We start from the raw sequence: 16,011 nt of genomic DNA, 5'->3' as shown, positions 1-16,011 counted from the left end.
CAAAATGGGAACAGTTGTCCCAGTGAAGCTGGGAAAGTCACAGCAGGTGACATTAGTAAAGGGACTGCCACACTCAAAATGAGAGTGTCCTCTGCCTTTCTCCCTCGGCTTCCCTCTTCTTTCCTGTCTGCCTCTGACTTCCCGTGGGGGAGAAGCTGCCAGTTCCTGACTTGAAGTCACACCCCACCAGCTCTGCCCCGCGGATAACAATATCTCCCACTCAGGCTTTGGGCTCCAAAGCTCTCAGCCTAATGCAAACCAGATGCTGGCCTGGCCCTTCCTGGCAGTGAATTTTTCATGGCTTGCTCCCACCCCCTTCCTGTTTTTGCTCCTCACTGATACCCTGCTAAATTCTCCCGTGCCCCTACCTTCCTCTGCAGGGCAACCTCTGGGCCCACCTGGAAACAATTAATGGAAAACAGGAAGTATGAAAAGGGGGGAGGGTCTCCCCATCACCCCGATATGGCAGGAGGGGAAGGACCTCAGCGGGGGCTGATGACAGAGTGTATGAGAGTGAGTCCTATCCTCCAAGTCCCCAACCCCCCTGCCCCCTGCTGCCAGGCACCAGCCTGCCCCCTCAGGGAGGAAATGGAGTCAGAGTTGCTCTGAGGAGGGCATAGAAAAAAACTGCTCCTTTCTGGACGTTTAGGCAGAGCTGGGACTTCACGGGGAGCTTATAAGGGCCTTGTCCTTGGCTGTGACTTAGAAAAATCGGAGCCAGAAGAGGCCCAAGTCCCTCCTGCTGCAAATGAAGAAACTAAGCCTTGGAGGCTCAGTCTGGGGGTCACCCGGTGAGTCAGAGCCAAGAGGCAGCCCAGCCCGGGACTGCTCGCCTGTAGCCTGTAACAGCGGCTCCCCAAGTCACTTCCCGGGCTTGCTGTCTCAGCGGCATTCCCGCAGCCCCTCCCCCTCCGCCAGAGCGCTGGGCCCAAGTCTGTCACGAGGATGCTCACGAGGCCACCGGCAGCACCTGGCCAGGCAGACCTGGATCTTCCCCATCAGGGGCAGACACTGGAAGGGAGGCCTGGGGCGAGCCCAGGAGTGGGTCTTAGTCCTCAGCCCCATGAACCTCTTAGGGATCCAGGGCTGGCCCTCCTTGGGAGGACTCCACCATTCCCCCATTCCCATGCAAACAACAGCTCAAGGGCTCCCCCAGAGCTGGGCTCTGGCTGCCCCTCCCTCCGCCAGCTGTGCAGAGTGTTTGGACAACTGGATGGAATGTTTTGCAGCTACAGTCCTCCCTGGATCCCGGAGCTCAGATTTCAAGAGGGGCGGGGCAAGGATGCTGGCTCCTGGGAGAGGGCAAGAGACTCAGGAGGTCAAGTATGAGTCTGGAGCTCACTTCCCCATCCCAGTCCACCCCACCCCCCACAACTCTCTGCTCAGGCCTGAGCAAGACCACCGGTTGTCCAGCCCCAGGGTAGTGGGGAGCTGGAATCAGGCTCCGGCCCCTGGGAGGACAGGACAGCAGATGGAAACAGCCAAATGGTGTCAGAGATTTGGTGGGGCCAACCTGGTGAGGTCAGGCCCCGGAGACAGTCCGGGAGGGGCAGGGCCCAGGACAGCACTCTGAGAACATTAAGACTGCTAGCTAAGATTCCGCAACATAGATGGGTCCGTTCACTACCATCTCCATTTTACAGATAGAACAGTTGGGGTCCAGAGGGAGTAGGAGATCACCCCAGGTGACACAGCGTGCTGGGGGCAGAGCTGGGCTAGAACCCAGAGCTCCAGATCCTAAGCTCATTCTTCTCAATATTCAGGCTCCTTCCCTTTCACCCCCAGACCCAGACTCATGTACACCAGCCAATGAGCCAACACCCTTGGTCTTCCTCAGAGGACACAGACAAAATAATCTACCTAAGTGGGGTACTCCAGCTTCACAAAGAGAAGGCACAGACGCTAAACTCGCTGCCAGCCTCTGGGAGCACCAACCCACTTGTGGACGGGGTAGAGGCCCCAGTCGCCTGGCTTTGGGCCCCATTTCTCTCTGATTCTGGGGCCAGAGCTCGCCCAGATTCCCCAACACAGCTGCTCAGGTGTCCCAGAGCCCCTTGAATAAGGCTGAGAAGACACACATGTTCTAGACCCAACTATATGGAAGATACTTTGAGCCTCAGTTTACCCACCTTAAAATTGAGAGGGTTGTCTTTGCTCTACTTGACTCACCACCATATTGTGGGTGCTGAAGGCAGGGAGTGGAAGGTTCCAGCGGACGCCTTTGGAGTCTTAACTAGTTCCCAGCAAGAAAACCATTGGAGCTCACTTGTGAAGGAAGGAGGGAGGGATTCCTTTGAGCCCAGATCGGAGCAGGAATCCCATCAAGGTGCCTGGGGGCCTGGATTCCGGGAGGTGGAACCTGTTTGACCACTCCCAGCTCCTGAGGAGGAAAGCGCAGAAACCTAAGGGAATTTGAGAATCAGGAAAACCTTCAGAGGCAGATACGACAAGAGGGAGGGGTGGTGGGTGTCCCCCACCCCACAGCTGGTGGTGACCCCCTTCCAAAATGGCAGGGTGAGACAGGGACCATGATGGGATCTTTTTTAAAGTTTTATTTATTTATTTTTTTAGTAATCTCTACACCCACCATGGGACTCAAACTCACAAACCAAGAGGCACATCCTCCTCTCTCTGAGCCAGCCGGGTGCCCCTGCGCCAGGATGTTTACATTTGGTTGATTTCATTCACCCTCAAACCACCCAATGTGGTCCCTTCGTTGCTTTCTGTTCCCATTTTGATGATGAAAGAATGGAAACTAGGAAAAGGTGAAAGGATTTGGCAACAGGAACAAGTGAAGGAATTAGGATTTTAATCCACGCTCTCTGACTCCGAAAGCTCATGTTATTATCCGTTCACCGTTCACCCTCTCAAAGGGTAAAGTGAGATAGAATGGAAGATGGGCATTTTATGCCAAGGGACACGAGGACCAAAGCCTTGGAGGTGGGACAGAGCAGGACATACAGAGAGAAGCAAACTCTTCACTTCGGCGGGAGCATAAAGCTGATTCGGGGGGATCCTAGAGAAAAGACTAGACAGGCAGGCTTGGGATGAATCATGAAGAGCCTTAGAGGCCAACTTCAAGAGTTTGGACTTTATTCTGAAGGCTCCAAAGAGATAGTTAAACATTTTTGAGCGGGAGAGTGACGTGATCAGAGCTCTGCTATGGGAAGATGAAACCAACAGCAGTGTGCAGAGAAAATAGAAATGAGCACTTATCAAATATCGAGAGGTAAAGGGCTTTCTAAACTTAGATGCATTTGAAGAGACCTCAAAAGAAAAAAAATCAATAGATCTGTTTACACTAAAATTTAAGACTTCTCCATCTTCTTCCTTCCACCAAAAAATAACCAAAATTAAAAGGCAAATAGCCCAGGGAAAATGTTCCCAGCAAATGGCAAAGTGTTGACATCTTTTATATAGAAAGAATTTACAAAAATCAATATGGGCCAAAAAAAAAAAAAAAAAAAAAAAAAGGAGCCCAATAATCATGTTTCTTCCTTCCCTCATTCATTTATTCAAGCAACATGTAATGAGCCAGGTTCTAAGAAGGTATTTGTGGACAAGACATACTTAGGAATCTGAGAATAAAAGGGAATTTCATTAAACTGATAGAGTATCCACCAACACCGTGCAGCAAATGTCATTCTTTTTTTTGTTGTTGTTAAAGGGTTTATTTATTTATTTGACAGACAGAGATCACAAGTAGGCAGAGAAGCAGGCAGAGAGAGGAAGAGAAGCAGGCTCCCTGCTGAGCAAAGAGCCCGATATACAGCTCGATTCCAGGACCCTGGGATCATGACCTGAGCCGAAAGCAGAGGCTTTAACCCACTGAGCCACCCAGCGCCCCAGTAAATGTCATTCTTAATGGTGAAATGCTAGAAACATTATTTTAAAATCAGGAATGAGACAGGCATGGCTGCTATCATTGCTCTATACTGTATTGGTGATTGTAGCCAGGGCAATAAGACTAGAAAAAGAAATTTAAGATATAGGGGCCCCTGAGTCGCTCAGACAGTTAAGTATCATGACCTTCAGCTCAGGTTATGGTCCCGGGATCCTGGGATTGAGCCCCACTTTGGGCTCTCTGCTCAGTGGGGATTCTGCTTCTCCCTCTCCCTTTCTCTCAAATAAAATCTTTTTAAAAAAGAAAAAAAAGAAATATAAGACGTAAAGATTGGAAAAGAAAAGCCAGAACTGTAATTTTTCACAGATGATGGTCTACATTTCAAATCTAAAGGACTCTTTTTTTAAAAAAATATTTTATTTATTTATTTGTCAGAGAGAGAGAGAGCACGCGAGCACAAGCAGGCAGAGTGGCAGGCAGAGGTCAACAGAGAAGCCGGCTCCCTGCTGAGCAAGGAGCCCGACATAGGACTCGATCCCAGGACCCCAGGATCATGACCCAAGCCGAAGGCAGTGGCTTAACTGACTGGGCCACCCAGGCATCCCTCAAATCCAAAGGATTCTATAGATAAGTTATTATAATAAGAAGGTTTGGAAAAAAGGTTGGCTTTAATATCAATATAAAAATTATTTGCAGTTCTGTACACTGGTAAAAATTAACAAAATGGAATATATGTATTTAGATAGAATAATGTGTTTAAAAAATACATTGTTTATTATAGCAATAATGACAAGCATCTGTAATAAATCCAAAAAAATATGTACAAGATTTATTATCAAGTTTTTATTTTGGATACAAATCTAAAAATCATAATCATTATAGTATGACTGATTATATAAACAAAATTATTTAAATACCAAAATGATACAAATTATAAGACTAAATCTTTCCCCAAAATGTCCATTTTCTCCCATTTGATCTATGGATTCAATGCAATTGCAATAAAAATTCTAACAGGGATTTTCTTAACTATGACATACAGATTTTAAAATTTGTGTAGAAAAGTAAAAATATCTAAGACATCTCTGAAGAGGAAGAATGAGACAGTTGCTTACTCCTTAGCTATTAGGACTTATGAAACTCTAGTAATACAAACAGCCTGATGTTAGCTAAAGAATGAGCATATATAGACTCATGAAATCAAATAGAGAAATCAGGAAAAGACCCACACATATCTGTTGCTCTGATGTTCAGATAGAGTCTTGCTGATCAGTGGAGAAAGGAAGGGACCAATTAATATATTGTGTAGGAACAAGTGATCAAACCTATGTGGATAAAATAATTGGAATCCTATCTCAAACCTATGCAGCAAAATTAATCCCAGATAGATTTAACAATTTAAATATGGAAGGCAAAAGTCTTAGAAGAAATGGTAGAATACCTTTTCTACTTCACAGAAAGGAAGGATCTTTTAAAAAGATTTTATTTATTTACTTATTTGAGAGAGAGAGAGGGAGAGCATGAGAGGGGAGAAGATCAGAGGGAGACGCAGACTCCCCATGGAGCTGGGATCCCAATGCGGGACTCGATCCCGGGACTTGATCCCGGGATTCTGGGATCATGACCTGAGCTGAAGGCAGTTGACTAACCAGCTGAGCCACCCAAGCGCCCCCCAAAAAAGGATTTTTAAGTAACCTGTACACCCAATGTGGAGCTCAAACCCACAACCCCGAGATCAAGAGTCACATGTTCTACTGACTGAGCCAGCCAGATGCCCCATGAAAGGAAGGATTAAAGAAGACAAGACACAAAAAGTGGTAACCATAAGAGAAAGGACTGATGCATCCAACTACATTCCAATTAAGGACTTCTCATCAGCTGAGACCATAAAACCAAGTCAAAATATGAGTGATAACCAACAAAGTTTTAGGGTCTAGAACATAAAAGGGACTCCTATACGTCAACACAAATATATAAAATACTTAGAAAAATGGGCAAGAGACAGGAACATGCATTTCATGGAATCAACCAACAAGAGTTGGAAAAGATGCTCAAACTTATCATGCTGGTTATCAGGAAATTCAAACAAAATCACAATGAGACTCCATCTTACATTTGCCAGGATTGGCAAAAGTTAAGAAATCTGATAATACCAAGTGACGAACAGAAAGTGTACCCCCAGGAACTATAGTGTTGGTAGAAGTGTAAATTGGTAACCACTTTGGCAAACAATTTGGCATTACCGTGTAGAAACAAACATTTGCATATGCTATGACCAAGCCAATGGCACTCCCAGGTCTCTGTGCTAGAGCAAGTCTAGCCCTTTTGCAACAGGAAACATGTACAAGGCTTTTCATAATAGCCAGATGTCTAATGAGCAGGGACTGGATAAATGCATCGTGTTATTGTATGAGTTTCCTATGGAGCAGGTGTCCAATTATCATAAACTAGGAGGCTTAAAACAACAGAAATTTATTTTCCCATCATTCTGTAGGCCGGAAGTCCAAAATGAGGACCTAAATGAAGATGTCGGTTGGTCCATGTGCTAGGGGAGAGTTTGTTCCTTGCCTCTTCTGGTGTCTGGTGGTAGCGGGTATTCCTTGGCTTGTAGCCATACCACTTCTCCATTATATTCCCATCGCCTTCTCCTTTAGCTCCCTCTTATAAGAACATCTGTGACTGCATTTACAGCCCACCCTGAAAATCCAGGATGGTCACATGTCAAGATGCTTAACTTAATCACATTTGCAAATACCCTGTTTTTATATAAGGCAAGATTTACAGGATTTGTATAAGATCAGGGATCAGAATTTGATATTTTGGTGTGGGGGGAAAGGGTATTTTTTCCCCCACTTTTCTACCACCTGCCGTCAGTCTGTTACACACACAAAATACATTCATCCCATCTCACATCTCCAAAAGTCTTAACCCCTTGTAATATGAACTCAAGCCCAAAAATCTCATTTGCTATAATCAGATCAAAACTCCAAATCTTATCATCTAAACCAGGCTTGGTAAGACGCAGGATATGATCCATTCTTGGGGAAAAATTCTACTCTGTCTCTGGAAATATGAAGCTAACAAGTTATCTGTTCCCCAAATACAGTGGAGGGATAGGCATCGTGTAACATTTATAGACATTCCCACTCCAAAACAGAGAAAATGCAAGAGAGAAAGCTGTCATGGGTCCCAAGTAATTTCAAAATCTGGCAGGACAGATTCCTTTACTTTTCAAGGTCTGGGGCTAATCCTCTGTCACCCACGGTTTCAGCCTCCACATCTGTGATTTTGACTTCCAGGTCCAAGGCTCTGGCCTCTGGCCTAAGGCCATTCCCTTTTGTTATGCTTCCTTTTTCTTAACAGTACGCACATGGTTGAAGTTGAGTCATTTTATAAGCCTATATCCTGCCTCTTGGATGGTGGGGGTCCAACAGCCTTCCTTCATTCCATTCTGTCTCTGTCTCTTTCTATTTAAGATGGCAGTGCTTCTGCCGGTATATATAACTCTGGAAAGTCTTGTGGGTCTCCTGTGTATGACACAGAGATTCACACCGTCCTCCACAGATCTTTCCTGGATAATTGTATCCCTTGCTGGTTTCTGCTGAGATGGTTGAGTGGGTTCATGAGTCACACACCTAATATTCTCAACATTAGCAAAAGGCTATTCAACCACACCCATGGCCTTCTCTCCAGAACACATTTTTCTAACAGTAAATCGCCTAATTTTAGTATATTTCACAATCTGGATAGGCTGCAAATTTCCCCCGTTATCATGTGTTCGTTCCCTTTGGTGTGACAGTTCTTTCCCTGGTATATCTTTTTCCTCTCCCATTTTACAATAATCAACAAGAAGAAACCAGGGCACATCTTTAACATTTTGCTAGGAAATGACCTCAGCTAAAATCCAAGTTCATCACCTACAAGTGCTTCTACTGTGCTGCTCAAAATTCTTCCAGCATTTACCCAATTCCACATTTTGGGGGGTTTGTTACAGCAGCACACCACTCTTGGTTCCAAAATTTGTGTTAGTTTGCTATGGTAACTGTAACAAATTAACATAATCTAGATGGTTTTAAGCAACAGCAACTTATTTCATGCCATTCTGGATGCTGCAAGTCCAAAATTGCTACCATTGTGCCCAAATCAAGATGTGGGGAGATCTGGGGCACCTGGGTGGCTCAGTCGGTTGAGCATCTGCCTTTGGCTCACGTCATGATCTTAGGGTCCTGGGATCAAGCCCCATGTTGTCAGGTTCCCTGCTCAGCAGGGACCCTGTTTCTCCCTCTCCTTCTGTCCTTCCCTGCAGCTTGTGCTCTCCCTCTCAAATAAATAAAATCTTAAAAAAAAAGATGTTCACAGGTCCATGTTCTCCCAGAGGCTCTAGGGGAGACTCTATTCCTTACTTCTTCCAGCTTCGGGCAGCTCCTAGCATTCCTTAGCTCCTCTCCGATTTCTGCTTCCATTGTCACGTTGCCTTTTTCTCTTCTGTCCATGTCAAAAATCCTTCTTCTTCTCTCTTATATGGAGGCATGTGATTGAACCTGGGGCCCACCCTGATAATCCAGGATAATATCCACACATCTCAAGATCCTTAACTTAATTACAGCTGCATGCAAACTATTGTCACATAACTGTAACATCTACAGGTTTCCACGATTAGGATCTGATATCTTTGGGGGGCCAGTTTTCATCCTATCATAGTGATGTCCTTATTATGGAACATTAAATAGCAGTAACAATGAATGAATATTTATATGTTCCTTATTTCTCTCCCTACTCCAATATAATCTCCATGAGGATAGGGCCTTGTTTCACTCATTATTGTATACTCGGTCTGTGGAAGAGTGACCACCAGGTAATAAATATTTGTTGAATGAACTACCAAAATGGATATTTATAAGAAGAATAACACCAGTAAATAGAACATGTTATGGTATAACATCAAATGAGAAAAAGAGTGTATAAGTTTTTAATATCAAATCATTGTGAGGGAGCCTGGGTGGCTCAGTCGATGAAGCATCTAACTCTTGATCTCAGCTCAGGTGTTGATCTCAGAGTTGTGGGTTCAAGCACCACATTGGGCTCCATGTTGGGTGTGGAGCCTCCTTTAAAAATTTTTTAATAAAAAATTTAATAATAAAAAATTTATTTTAATAAAAAATTTTAATAAAAAATTTAAGTATCAAATAATAATTTTTACATTAAAAATTTTATGCCAAAAAAAAAAGAACTGGAGATGAAAATGAAAATGGAGTAGGGAACTCCAAGAGTCTACCTCATCCCAAAAGCAGCTTGTAAACTGGCAAAACTGTCAGAATCAGTTATATCAGAACTCTGGAAACAACTCAAAGTTTACATCAACCAGGTGAACACTTAATCAAGAAATAAACCACTGAATCTCAGTAATAAAACTTCATGATAATTTCCCTTATCTTGGCCATTCCCACTGTCCAGCTCTGTGGCTGCCTTGAAGACAATGTTCTTAGTATAAGCTCCTAGCACCAGAGAGAGCAGAACACATCTGCTACTGAAAGCATTGTGGTTGTTTGTTTTGACCTGTCTGGTGGCTCTCTGAATGTCTGGCTCAATGGTCTAGCCTTTATTTTGCCTAATTCAGAACCCTCCCAAGGATGAGGTGGCTACTTCGGGGACATTTGTTGAAACACATAAAAGCAATTTTAGCTTTATTATATTATATTATATTATATTATTATTATTATAATATAATTATATTAGCTGCTGCCATCTAGGACAAGGGATCACATCTGGAGAAAACAAAAGCTTAGGAAGAAAAGCTGGGAAATGAAACAGTTTAGGAAACAAGGACTTTGAAAAGTTCCCACATATTCCTGGAATGGAGGTCCACATGCATGCCCAGAGCTGGATACATGCTCAGAAAAGATCTGAGAAGGCCCTAAAATCTTACCTCTACTGATCACCAGGCTCTGGGGGAGCAGGAAATGAGGTCTAAAGCAGAGTTGTCAATTACATGACTGAGTGTTTAAGGAATTTCCCAACACACATACAGAGCTCATCTGCAAAGAATGGGAGGTTTTTGTTGTTGTTGTTTTAAGTATTTAATGAAATCTCTGTCAAATGACTAGCTGATCACCAAGCAAATGAAACAGAGACTTGAGTGACCACAGACTACAAAAAGATAGACTATAAAATTAGTTCCAGAAAAGTCACTAAACTGACAAACAATTTCTACTACACACAGCAACAAGTCAAAACGTGGTAGAAAATACTATTTCCAGAGTTGTTATAATACCCAAAATGTCCAGTTTAGAAAAAAACATTATGGAGTGCTGGGTGCCTCACTGGGTTAAAGCCTCTGCCTTTGGCTTGGGCCATGATGCCAGGGTCCTGGGATCAAGCCATATATTGGGCTCTTTGCTCAGCAGGGAGCCTGCTTTCCCCTCTCTCTTTCTGCCTGCCTCTCTGTCTGCTTGTGATCTCTGTCTGTCCAATAAATAAATAAAATAAAAAAATAATAATAAATAAATAAATAAATAAAAAAGAAAAAAACATTATGATGCATACAAAGGGAACATGGCCTATACATGGGGAAAAAAACTGTCTTTGAGGAAGCACAGATATTGCATATAGTAGACAAGACTTTAATCCACAATTTAAAATATACTCAAAGACCAAAAGGAAACTATGCACACAATACTAAAGGAAAACATGATAATCGTATCTCACTAGACAGAAGCTCTCAATTAGGAGGCAGAAGCTATAATGCAGAAACAGATAGAAATTCTGGATTTGAAGAGAATTTAATGAAATGAAAAATCCACTAGAGGAGTTCAACAGCAGGTTTGAGGAGGCAGAAAGAATCAGCACACATGAAGATAAGTCTATGGAGATTACCCAGTCTGTGGAGCAGAAAGAAAAAAAAGGATGAAGGAAAATAAACAGAACCTCGGGGATTTATAAGATACCATCATGAATACTAACATGTATAGTAGAAGTCCCAGCAGGAGAGGTGGGAGAGAAATAAGAAAGAATAGTTGAATATAATGGCTGAAAACTTCAAAATTTGATGCAAGACTAATTTACACATCTAGGAAGCAGGTAAGGAAAAATCAAAGAGATCCATATCAAACATGATCACACTGCAGTAGGCCAAAAATAAAAAGAATCCTTAAAGCAGGAAGAGAAAAGTGACTAATCACTTACAAGTGGACCTCAATGAGATTAACAGCTGATTACTCATCAGAAAACTTGGGGGTCAGAAGGATATAAATTTGAACAAGATTGTCATAAATTAAGATGCTAATTGTAATGCCCAGGACAACAAATAAGAAAAATGAAATATATCCAGTAATAGAAACAAGAAGGGAATCAAAATGGCACATTAGAAAACACCTAACACAAAAGAAGAGCTGAGAAACAACAAGATACAAGACATAGAGCAAACAAATAACATGGCAGAAGTAAGTTTGTATTAGTAATTGCAATTAAATATAAATAGGTTAAATTCTCTAATTTAAAGACAGAGATTGGGGGTGCCTGGCTGGTTCAGTGGGTTAAAGCCTCTGCCTTCGGCTCAGGTCATGATCCCAGAGTCCTGGAATCGAGTCCCGCATAGGGCTCTCTGCTTGACAGGGAGCCTGCCTCCACCTGTCTCTGCGCCTGCCTCTCTGCCTACTTGTGATCTCTCTCTCAAATAAATAAATAAATAAAATCTTAAAAAAAAAAAGAGAGATTGATAGAACGGATTAAGAAGGATGCCTAATGCACTATATGCTGTTTACATGAGTCTTTCTTAGGCTCAAAAACTCAAATAGTATAATAGTTTAATAGTTTAACAGTGAAAGGATGGAAAAGATAATCCATGCCAAAAATCAACCAAAAAAAAAAAAAAAGAGAGAGAGAGAGATCAAGTGGCCATACTAATATTTAAAAAATAGACTTTAAGGCAAAAAATCATTTTAAAAAAGTGAGGCATTATATAATGATAAAAGGCTCGATTTGTCAAGAAGCTATAACAATAGTAAACATATATTGAAGGGAGAAATAAACAGTTCAACAATAATAAAGACCTTTTTAAAAAAGAAGATTTTATTTATTTATTTTACAGAGATTGAGATCACAAGTAGACAGAGAGGCAAGCAGAGAGAGGGAGAAGCAGGCTCCCTGCTGAGCAGAGAGCCCAATGTGGGCTCAATCCCAGGACCCTGAGATCATGACCTGAGCCGAAGGCAGAGGCTCAACCCACTGAGTCACACAGGTGCCCTAATAATAAGGACTTTAATCCTTTACTTTTAGTAATGGAGATAATTACTGCATAAAAGATAAACAAAGAAATAGAAGCACTGAAGGACACTATAAACTAGCTAGCCCTAACTCCACTCAACAACAGAATACACATTCTTCTCAAGGGAGCATGGAATATTCCTCAGGATAGACCACGTTTATACTGCAAAAACAGTCTCAATACATTTAAAAATACTGAATGCATATGAGGTCTTTTCTCTGACCACAATGACATGAAACTAGAAATTAATAAAAGATGGAAAACTGAAAATTCTGCATATATGTGAAAACTGAACAACAGATTTTTATGTGCCCAGTGGATTAAAAAGAATTCACAAGGGAAATTAGATGAGTTGGGATGCCTGGGTGGCTGAGTCATTAAGCGTCTGCCTTTGGCTGGGTCATGATCCCAGGATCGTGGAATCGAGTCCCACATTGGGCTCCCTGCTTGGGGGGAAGCCAGCTTCTCCCTCTTCCACTCCCCCTCCTTGTGTTCCTCCTCTCACTGTCTCTCTCTCTGTCAAATAAATAAAAATCTTGGGGCGCCTGGGTGGCTCAGTGGGTTAAGCCTCTGCCTTTGCATGGGATCAAGCCCCCCATCAAGATCTCTGCTCGGTGGGGAGCCTTCTTCCTTCTCTCTATCTCTCTGCCTGCCTCTCTGCCTACTTGTGATAAATAAATAAAATCTTTTAAAAAAAATCTTTAAAAAATTAGGTGAGATGAATGAAAATAGAAACTCAGAATACTAAAACTTACAGAATGCAGTAAAAGCAATTAACAGAGGGAAATTTATAGCTGTAAACACCTGTATTAATTAGAAAAAGGATTTCAAATCAATAATTGAACTTCCAATTTTTTTTTTTTAATGGGCCCAAAGAAAATGTACTGAGTCATGTAACTGAATGCCCAAAAGCAGGACTTGTTGTAGACATGGATTATTTCAGGGGCTTGAGCACTGTCCTCAAGATCCCGTGTCTCTCTTGTTCTCTTCCTGGTTTGACTGTATTCTTGGACTGGTGCTCCCTTTTGATAGCAAGATAGTTACAGTCTCCAACCTCATACTGTCATTGAAGACCAGCCCTAAACTTCAACATAAAGAACTTAGAAAAAGAAGAACAAATTAAACTGAAAGTGAGAAGGAAGGAAATTAATAAAGATTAGAGTGGAAATAAATAAAATACAGAATTGAAAAACAACAAAGAGAATCAATGAAAACAAAAGTTGCTTCTTTGAAAAAAGTAACAAAATTGATGAATTTTTAGTTACAATGACAAAAGAGAGAGAGAAAGAAAAGACTCAATTTACTGAAATCAGGATGAAAGTAAGGACATTACTACCAACCTTATAGATACAAAAAGAGAATTATAAGAGAATATGATGAATAATTGTAGATCAACAAACCAGACAACCTAGATGAAAAGAAAATTTCCTAGAAACACACAAACCACCAAGAGTGACTCAAGAAGAAACAGAAACCTGAATAGACCCATAACAAGAAATTAAATAACTAAAAAATTTCCCGTAAAGAAAAGGCTAGGACCAGATTGCTTCGCTGGTCAATTCTCTCAAATATTTATTTATTTATTTATTTTAAAATATTTTATTTATTGGGGCATCCTGGGTGGCTCAGTCTTAAGCGTCTGCCTTTGGCTTAGGTCATGATCCCAGGGTTTTAGGATTGAGCCCCTCATCGGGCTTCCTGCTCAGCAGGAAGCCTGCTTCTCCCTCTCTTACTGCCCCTGCTTGTGTTCCCTCTCTCGTTGTTTATTTATCAAATAAATAAGTAAAATCTTAAAAAGAAAAAAAAAGAGAAAGAAAGAAAGAAAAGAAAAAGAAACCACCAAACTGTTTAAAAGAAAGAAAAGATTTTGGAGGAGGTGGAGATGAGAATTATTGTTTGATGTATATAGAGCTTCAGCTTTACAAGATGAAAGCGTTATGGGGATAGAAGGTGGTGATAGTTGTACATCATGAATACATTTCATACCACTGAACTTACACTCAGAAATGGTCAAAATGGTCAACTTTATGCTATGTATATTTTATCCTAATAAAAAACGTTGGGGAAGAAACCCACCTAATACCCTGGGATGCTTGGGTGGCTCAGTGGGTTAAGCTTCTGCCTTCAGCTGAGGTCATGATCTCAGGGTCCTGGGATCGAGCCCCACATTGTGCTCTCTGCTCAGCAAGGAGCCTGCTTCCCCCTCCACCTCTGCCTGCCTCTCTGCTTGCTTGTGATATCTCTCTCTCTGTGTCAAATAAATAAAATCTTAAAAAAAAAAAAACCCCACCTAACACCCTTTCATGATTAAAGATTCCTTAGCTTGATAAAGGAGATCTGTGAAAGTCCACAGTTGGGGCACCTGGGTGGCTCAGTTGGTTAAGCATCTGCCATGATCCCAGAGTAGTGAGATTAAGCCTCATGTTGGGCCCCTGCTCAGTGGGGAACCTGCTTCCCTCTCTCTTTCTGCCCCCTCCCTGCTCATGCTCTCTCATTCTCTTTCAAAAGAAAATAAATAAAATCTTCAAAAAAAGAAAAAGAAAATCCACTGTTAATATCATAGTCAATGGCAAAATACTGAAAGCTTTCCTCCTAAGATCAGAAACAATACAAAAATGTCTGGTCTTGTCACTTTTTTTTTTTTTTTTTAAGATTTTATTTATTTATTTAACAGAGAGAGAGAGAGAGATTGCAAGCATGAGCAGTATGTATAAGACTTGTACACTGAAAACTACAAAACATTGTTGAAAGAAATTGAAACAGACCTAAGTAAATGAAAAGATATCCTATGTTCGTGGACTGTAAAGAAAGTAAAGTGATCTATAGAGTCAATGCAATCTCCATCAAAATGCGCACTGCCTTGTCTGCAGAAAGGAGCAAGCTGATCCCCAAATTCATATGGAATTGTAATGGAGCATACATAGCCAAAACAATCTTGAAAGGGAAGAGCAAAATTGGAGAACACTTTCTGATTTCAAAACTTGTTAAAAGCTACACAGTTCAAACTGTGGTACTGGCATAAGGATAGACATATAGATTAATGGACAAAAATTTAAAGTCCAGAAATAAACCCATACATCTATTGTCAATTGATTTCCAATAATAGCGCCAAGACCATTCAATGGGGAAAGAATCATCTTTTCAAGTAATAGTGCTTGGAAAGTTAGGTATCTTCATGCAAAAGAACGAAGTTGGGCTTTTACCTCACACCACATACAAAAATTAATTCAAAATAGGTCAAAGACCTACCTATAAGACCTGGAGCTATAAAACTATAGAATACTTAACAGTAAATCTTTATGACCTTGGATTTGGTAATGATTTCTTAGATAGGACATCAAAGAACAAACAACAAAAGAAAAAATAAACTGAAATTCATCAAAATGGAAAAAAAAAAACAACTTTTGTGCATCAAGGACATTCTCAAGGTGAAAAGATGACTCAAAGAATGAGAAAAAACATTTTTTAAGTCCTATCTTTCTAATACATCTAGGGTCCAGAATATATAAAGAACTCTTATAACTCAAGAAAAAGAATATATGGGCAAAGGATCATGGGTAAAAGACTTGGATAGACATTGCTCCAACGAAGACATGCAAATAACCAATAGGCATATGACAGGTTCAACATCATTTGTCATTAAGGAAATGCAAATCAAAACCACCGTGGGATACCACCGCACACACACTAGGATGGTTTTTTGCGGGGTGGGGGTATAGCAAGCATTGGAGAGGAAGTGGAGGAGCAAATCCCTCATGCATTGGTGCAAATGCACTGGAGCAAATCCCAACACCTCATGTGTTGGTGGGAGTATAAATTGTACAGCCCCTGTGGAAAACAGGTAGGTCCCCGAAAAGTTAACCACAGAATGACCCTATGACCCAGGAACTCCACTGCTAGGTCT

The sequence above is a fragment of the Mustela nigripes genome, chromosome 1 (genome assembly GCF_022355385.1).
Source record: "Mustela nigripes isolate SB6536 chromosome 1, MUSNIG.SB6536, whole genome shotgun sequence".
NCBI lineage: Eukaryota > Metazoa > Chordata > Mammalia > Carnivora > Mustelidae > Mustela > Mustela nigripes.
Note: the sequence above shows the minus strand (reverse complement) of the source record.